Raw genomic sequence first — 7,648 nt, 5'->3', positions numbered from 1 at the left:
AGCCTTCTGAGTAGCTGGGATTACAGGCACACGCCACCATGCCCAGCTGAATTTTTGTATTTTTAGTAGAGACGGGGTTTCACCATGTTGACCAGGATGGTCTCGATCTGTTGACCTCATGATCCACCCGCCTCGGCCTCCCAAAGTGCTGGGATTACAGGCATGAGCTACCGCGCCCGGCCTTACAATTTTTTTATTTGTAGTTATGATGAGGTATACATAAAATATCTTTTAGTTATAACAGTTTATTTAAGTTGATAACAACTTAACTTGAACTGTAAACAAAAACTATATACTTTCTCTTCTCCTCACAGATTTTATGTTATTGATGTCACAATTTACATTATATATTGGGTATCCATTACCAAATTATTATAGCTATAATTATTTGTAATACTTTTGTCTTTCTACTTTTATGCTGGGATTAAAGGTGACTTATGTCCCACCATCACAGTATTAGAACATTCTGAATTAGACTATATTCTTACCTTTACAGTAAGTTTTATCCTTTAATATTTTTTCATACTATTAGTGAGCTTTCATTTCAACTTGAAGAACATTCAGCATTTCTAGTAAGGTGGATTTAGTGCTGATAAACTCCCTAAGCTTTTGTCTTTTTGGGAAAGTCAATATCACTCCTTACTTTCTGGAGGACACCTTTGCCAGGTATAATATTCTTGTTTGGCAATTTTCTTCCAGCACTTTGAATATATCCCACTCTCTCCTGGCCTGCAAGGTTTCTGCTGAGAAATATGCTAATAGTCTCATGGGGGAGTTCCCTTATATGTGATAAATTGATTTCTTTGCTGCTTTCAAATTTCTCATTGTCTTTGACTTTTGAGAATTTGATTACAATGTGTCTTGGTAAATATCTCTTTAGGCTTAATCTTAAATATCTCTTTAGGTTTAATCTATTTAGTCTTCTTTGTGTTTCATGGATCTGGATGTTTATTTCCCTCTCTAAATTTGGGAAGTTTTCCATCATTATTTCTTTAAATAGGCTTTCTTCCCCTTTTTCATTCTCCACTCCTTTTGGAACACCTATAATGCATATATTGGTTTGCTTGCTGGCAGCCCATAAGTCTCTAGAATTTCTTCAAACTTCTTCTTGCTCTTCTGATTGAATAATTACAAATGCTTTATCTTTGAGATTGCTGATTCTTTCTTCTGCTTAATTGAATCTGCTACTGAAATCTCTATGGAATTTTTCAATTCAATCATGTTTACTTCAGCTCTAGAATTTCTGTTTGGGTCTTTTTTTTTTTTTTTTTTTTTTTTTNTTTTGAGACGGAGTTTCGCTCTTGTTACCCAGGCTGCAGTGCAATGGCGCAATCTTGGCTCACCGCAACCTCCGCCTCCCGGGTTCAGGCAATTCTCCTGCCCCAGCCTCCTGAGTCGCTGGGATTACAGGCACGTGCCACCATGCCCAGCTAATTTTTTGTATTTTTAGTAGAGACGGGGTTTCACCATGTTGACCAGGATGGTCTCAAGACCATCCTGTTTGGGTCTTTTTTATGGTTTCTAACTCTTTGTTGTTGAACTTCTAATTTTGCTCATGTATTATGTTCTTGACTTTCGTTTAGTTGTCTGTGTTCTCTTGTAGTTCACTGAGCTTCTTTAAGATGATTATTTTGAATTCTTTGTCAGGCTGTTTGTAGATGTCCATTTCTTTAGGTTTGGTTACTGGTGATTTATTTTGATTATTTGATGGTGTCATGTTCCCTAATTATTCATGATCCTTGTGGTCTTGCATTGATATCTGAGTATTTAAAAAAGTAAGCACCTCTTCTAGTCTTTACAAACTGGCTTTTGCATGGAGAGTCCTTTAACAGTCAGCCCACTCAGTGATTTTTGGGGCAAGGGTGAGGCTGGCAGCCTTCCATAGGAAGGCTTGCTGCTGGAGTCATCAGGCAGGTTAGCTTGTTTCCTCGGTTTACAAAGGCCAGCTTGGTGCCTGGGTCTATGGGACAGGCCTGGAGTTTGGGTCTGCATGAATAGATGGTACCTGGGTCTGCAAGGGCCAGCCTGGGACCTGGGCTACAGAGACCATCCTTGTGCTGGGGTAGGCCTGGAGCCTGGGTCTGTGAGGACTTGCCTGGAGCTAGAGTGGGCCTGGAGGCTAGGCCTATAGGCATAGTCCTGGAGCCTGGGTCTGCTGGGGCCAGCCTAGCACCAACGTTTACCCTGGGGAGAGGGAGGGACCTAGTACTGGGGTCCACAATTAAGTCAAGTGCTCACCTCATTCTCCTTCCATGTGAAGAGTATCTCTCTCCATACTGTGCCGTGTGGATTTGGGGAAGGAGTGATATGAGTAATGTTTTCAATGTGTCTTCCCTTATTTCTGTGCTCCATTCAGGTGCTAATCTCTCACCTGGATTCCTTAGCCCTTGTGAAGGTATTTTTGAGTGTGGATAGTTGTTCAAATTGTTTCTCTAAGGGTATGAAAACTGGAAAGTCCTATTTTCTCATCTTGATGGCATCACTCCTCACTGTCTTTTAGTTTGATATTCTTAATAGCTAGTGACAGAAGAGCTTTTCATGTACTTATTTGTCATCTAAATATTCTCTTTGGTGAAATATCTTTTCTTGTGTTTTGCTCATTTTCTATTTGGACTGTTTGCTACTTTGCTGTTAAGTTTTGAGAGTTTTTAAATGCATTTTACATACGAGTTTTTGGTTGGGTATGTAGTGTGTAATATTTTCTCAAAGTCTATAGCTTATCTTTAAAACCTCACAAGGTCTCTGGCAGAGCAAAATGCTTTAATTTTGATAAAGTCCAATTTATCCTTTTTTCTTTTATTGACTGCTTTTGGTGTCAAGAATGATTTGCTTAGCCCAACATATCAAAGATTTTCTTCTGTTATTATTTATTTATTATAAGACAGGGTCTTGCTCTGTCACCCAGTCAACACCAGTGCAATTATGTGATCATGGTTTACTGCAGCCTCAATATCAGCTCATTGCAGCCTTGATCTCCTAAGCTCAAGCAATCCTCCCACCCCAGTCTCCTGCGTAGCTGGGACTCCATGTGTACACCACAGTGCCTGGCTGCCTTTTTTCCTTTTCATAGAGACAAGATCTCACTATGTTGCTCAGGCTGGTCTCAAACTCCTGAGCTCAAGTAATCCTATCCGCCTCAGCCTCCTAAAGTGCTGGAATTACTGGCATTAGCCACCACACCCAGACTTCTCCTGTTATTTTTGTAATGTTTATAGTTTTACATTTAATTCATGATCCATTTTAATTTTTGCATAAAGTGTGGATTAGGTCAAGATTCTTTTTTTTTTTTGGCTTATGGATGTTTTATTGTTTGTTGAAAAGGCTATATTTACTGAATCACTTTTGAACCTCTGTCACAAGTTAATCAGGAATTTTTCTGTGGATTTATTTCTGGGTTCTCTGTTCTGCTCCACTGATCTAGGTAAATATCCCTCCACCAATACCACAAAGTGTCAATTACTATTGCTATGTAACATGTCTTGAAATCAGGTGGATAGATTTTTCCCACATTATTCTTCTTTTCCAAATAATTTTACCTATTCTAGTTCCCTTGACTTTCTGTATAAATTTTAGAATAATCTCGTATATATATTTTTTAAATTATTGGGATTCTGATAAGAGTTATGCTTAATCTCAAATTTTTATATCAATTTGGGGAGAACTGACATTTTTAATAAGCTAATTGTTTCAATAAATGAACATGATGCATCTCTCCATTTATTTACATTGTTTATTTCTTTTATTTGCCTTTTGTAGTCTTCAGCATTATAGTTCTATACATGTGTTGCTAGACTTATACCTAAAGTTCCATTTGTGTGTTGCTAGACTTATACCTGAGTATTTCATTTTGTTGAACAATTGTAAAGGGTATTATATTCTATGTTTAATTTTGATGTTCATGTGTCTTGCTAGTGTATTGATTGTGTATGTTTATCTTATGTCTTGCAATCTTGCTGAATTCATTTATTAGTTCTAAGTTCTTTTGTTGTTTGTTTTGTTTTGTTTTTTGGTAGATTTTTTGGGATTTTCTGTGTATATAATCATGTAATTTGCAAATAGGGGCAGTCTTATTCTTCCTTTCTGGATATGCATTTTATTTCCTTTTCTTACCTACTGCAGGGGCCAGGGTTTCCAGTTATATGTTGAATAAGAATGATGAAAGTGAAAACTTTTGCCTTGTTCTCCATCTGAGGCAAAGAACATTCAGTCTTTTACCATTAAGCATAAGTTAGCTATAGGTTTTTATAGATATCTTTATCAAGTCAAGAAACTTGCCCTTTATTCCTATTTTCTGAGAATTTTTATCAAAAACAGGTGTTATTTTAAAAGTTTTTCTGCATCAATTGATATGATTATGTAATTTTTCTTTAGCCTGTCAATATAGTGTTTACATTGATTGAACTTAAACACTGAATCATCTTTTCATCCCTGGAATAAACTCCACTTGGCCATGGGTATAATTCTTTTACATATTGCTGACTTCTATTTGCTAATATTTAATAAGATTTTAATGTATATCCATGAAGGATATTGGTCTATAGCTTCCCTTTTTTGTAGTGCTTTGACTGGTTTTGTTATCAGAATAATACTAGGTTTATAAAATGAATTAGAAAATGTTCCCTCCTCTTCCATTTTTTGGAAAATGGAGGAAAAAAAGACAGTATAGATTGGTGTTAATTCCACCTTAGACATGTACTCAGAGGTTTAGTTGTTTAGAAGTTCTCCAGTGAAACTATCTGGGCCTGGTGATTTCTTTTTCAGGAATTTTTAATTTACAAATTCAATTTTATTAACAGTTACAGGACTATTCGCATGATCTATTTCACACTGGATGAGTTGTGGTAGTTCGCATTTTCCAAGAAATTGGTCCAGTTGATCTGGGCTGTCAAATGTGCGTGGAGAGTTGTTGGCAGTGTTCCCTTCTCACACTTTAGATGTCTGCAGGGTATGCAGTAATATCCTCTGTTTCGTTCCAGATGTTGGTAATGTGGGTCTTCACTCTTCTTAACTTTGTTGAGCTTGTCAGACTTTCTTATGGACTGCATATCATTGGGTCATGTTTTTAAACCCACTCTGTCAATCTCTGTTTTAAATTGATTTTTGTTTTGTTTACACAATTTACACCTACTAAAATTATTTGTATGTGAAGACTTTAATCTTTCATTTTGTACTGTTTTCTGTTCTTTGTTCTTTATTTCTGTTTTCTTTTTCATATTTCCCTGTGGATTACTTCACTATTTCACAATTCTCTTTTGATTTATCTATTGTGTTTTCTTGTATCTGTTCTAGGTATTGTATTATATACACATAACCTATCAGGTCCGCTGGTGTTATTTTACCAGTTCAAGAGAAGCATAGATCCATCACTTTCCTTTACATGCCCCACATCCCATTTATAATAATGGCCTTAAACATTTCCTCTTCCTGCCTTAGAACCACATCAGGAATTTTCACAGTCTTTCCTCTCACCATTAGGTGATTCAGAAAACTCATGCAGAGAAGGAAAGTCTATCACATTGACTCACATTTTACTCGTCATGTTTCTCCTCTACTATTTTACCTTCCAGTTCACTGCCTCTTTTATATGTCCACTCCGTCTTCCACTGAACCCAGCCATTGTGTTTCCCATTTATTGTATTTTTACATCTAAAATTTCCATGGTTTTATTTTATAGCTTCTATTTCTTTGCTCAGACTATTTTTTCATCTGTTTAAGCAGGTTTGTAATTGTCCACTGAAGCATTTTTACAATGGTTCTTTTGAAATCTGTGCCCAATAATTTTGACATTACTATCATCTTAGTGTTGGTGTCAGTGGCCATTCACTGTCCTTTTCACCGGATTTGAAACCTTTCTGGCTCTTGGTATGAGGGCTGATTTCCATGGAAACCTAGACATTCTGTCAGAAAGATGTGGGCCAGCACAAAAGACCTCCTCCCAGAAACTGAGAGTTTAAAACCACAATGGCTACAACCTATCGTAAGAGATGCTGGCTCTGCTGTGGCTGACTTCCTCTGGCCCTGCTATGGCAGGGGAGAGAAGGAGGCCACCTCAGTGCTAGCAGTGAGGACAGAAGTATGCATTCCCCACTTGGCTTCTGTTGACACCCATGGAGAGGGAGGGCTCCTAATCATCGATGGGTGGGGATGAGAGTTCCTACTCCCTACACCTCTCTACAGACACGACCTTGGCTGGGAGGGGTGGGGGTGTCTTGCTACTGCTCCCAACATGTGGCTGACACCACGGGTGTGGGTGGCACAGACGATTCTGCTCAACAGATTCAGTATAAACAAGAGGGAAAACTCCATTTCCCCGGGGAATGGATGTGAGCACATGCAGCAGGGCTCGTGAGTTCATTCGGCAAGGAGCCTTCTCCACTGAAAGTGCATTCGGCCAGCAGGAACCAGCTGCTCCAGCTTAAGAACGTTTCCTGTGGGAGACTGGCTGACTCCTGATAAGGAAGTCTGGGTGAGACCTGAGGCCTTGTACCAGAAATGGTGGATGGGTGTGTATCAGAAGGAAGTGGGCACCTCCTCCCGGAAACTGAGAATCTGAAACCATATGGCTGCAACCTATTGTAAAACATGAGTAAATAACGCAAGAAAGAAAACACCATTTGCCATCACTGGAGGGCAGGACACTGGCTCAGTGCCAGCGCTGCGGAGGCAAACCGGGAGTCGTAAGGGTCCTGTACCTGATCACTTGAGCCCAGGAGTTTGAGACGAGCCAGGGCAATATAGTGAGATTTTTGTCTCTACAAAAAAATAAAGAAGAAATTAGCCAGGTGTAGTGGCACACACCTGTAGTCCCAGCAACTTGGGAGGCTGAGATGGGGGAATTGCTGGAGCCCAGGAGGTCACGGCTGTAGTGAGCCAAGATGGCACCACTGCACTCCAGCCTGGGTTACAGAGTGAGACACTCTCTGAAAAAAACAAAAAGCCCTTCAGCAAGAGAGATTTAGGTTAGATGGTAAGAAATTCTTGATTACGGAGCTTGCGGAACATTGACGTAATACCAAAAATTTATACAAATTTCAAAAAGTTATAAAATGTCCTTCATTGCCAATTTTTAAGGAAATCAGGCTGCTATTTTCCTTGGAGACTGGGTGCAGTCCAGGCTCACAGCAGGGGAGCAGACGGCAAGGACGTCCCAGCCGTTTATGCGCCTAGGCTCATGTGATCTACCTTAAGGTGCCAGGAGCTTAAGGAGGAGATACAGGAGAGACTGCATCCGCTGCTCTGCGGACAACACTCTTCTAAGGCTGCCCAGCACTGCGCAAAGGGGAGTCTTATCACATGAGCTGGAAAAGCCAGGGGGCTGCGGGTCCTGACAGCTGGATCTGCCTGTTGCCTGCGCAGTCCCAGGTCCCTTCTAAAAATCAAGGTGAATGATCTGCACGGTGCCCCCCGATCCAAAGTTCCATGAATACCAGAAAAGAGTGGAGAAGAAAGGAGGAGCGGGGTTTCGAAAAGCTGCAAAAGAGAGTGGGGAGAAGACAGACGAGGGAAGTAGAAGAGAAGGTTGAAAAGGAAAAGGCCCGGGTAGGTAAGGAGGGACAGGTGAGGAAGGTCAGGTGAGGAAGGTCAGGTGAGGAAGGGCAGGTGAGGATGGGCAGGTGAGGAAGGGCAGGTGAGGATGGGCAGGTGAGGA

At 40.1% G+C, this 7,648-nt stretch overlaps 1 protein-coding gene across 3 annotated transcripts in view; it reads right to left on the bottom strand.

Annotated features, from left to right (window-relative positions):
• The window catches only part of KCNG2 (potassium voltage-gated channel modifier subfamily G member 2), a 91,160-nt gene that overhangs the window by 50,414 nt on the left and 33,098 nt on the right, over positions 1-7,648 (bottom strand). The gene's annotated exons all lie outside the window — the stretch shown is intronic.

Source organism: Cebus imitator, unplaced genomic scaffold (assembly GCF_001604975.1).
Source record: "Cebus imitator isolate Cc_AM_T3 unplaced genomic scaffold, Cebus_imitator-1.0 Scaffold324, whole genome shotgun sequence".
NCBI classification, from domain to species: domain Eukaryota; kingdom Metazoa; phylum Chordata; class Mammalia; order Primates; family Cebidae; genus Cebus; species Cebus imitator.
The sequence above is the reverse complement of the archived record's forward strand: the minus strand, read 5'-3'. Positions and strand labels throughout refer to the sequence as shown.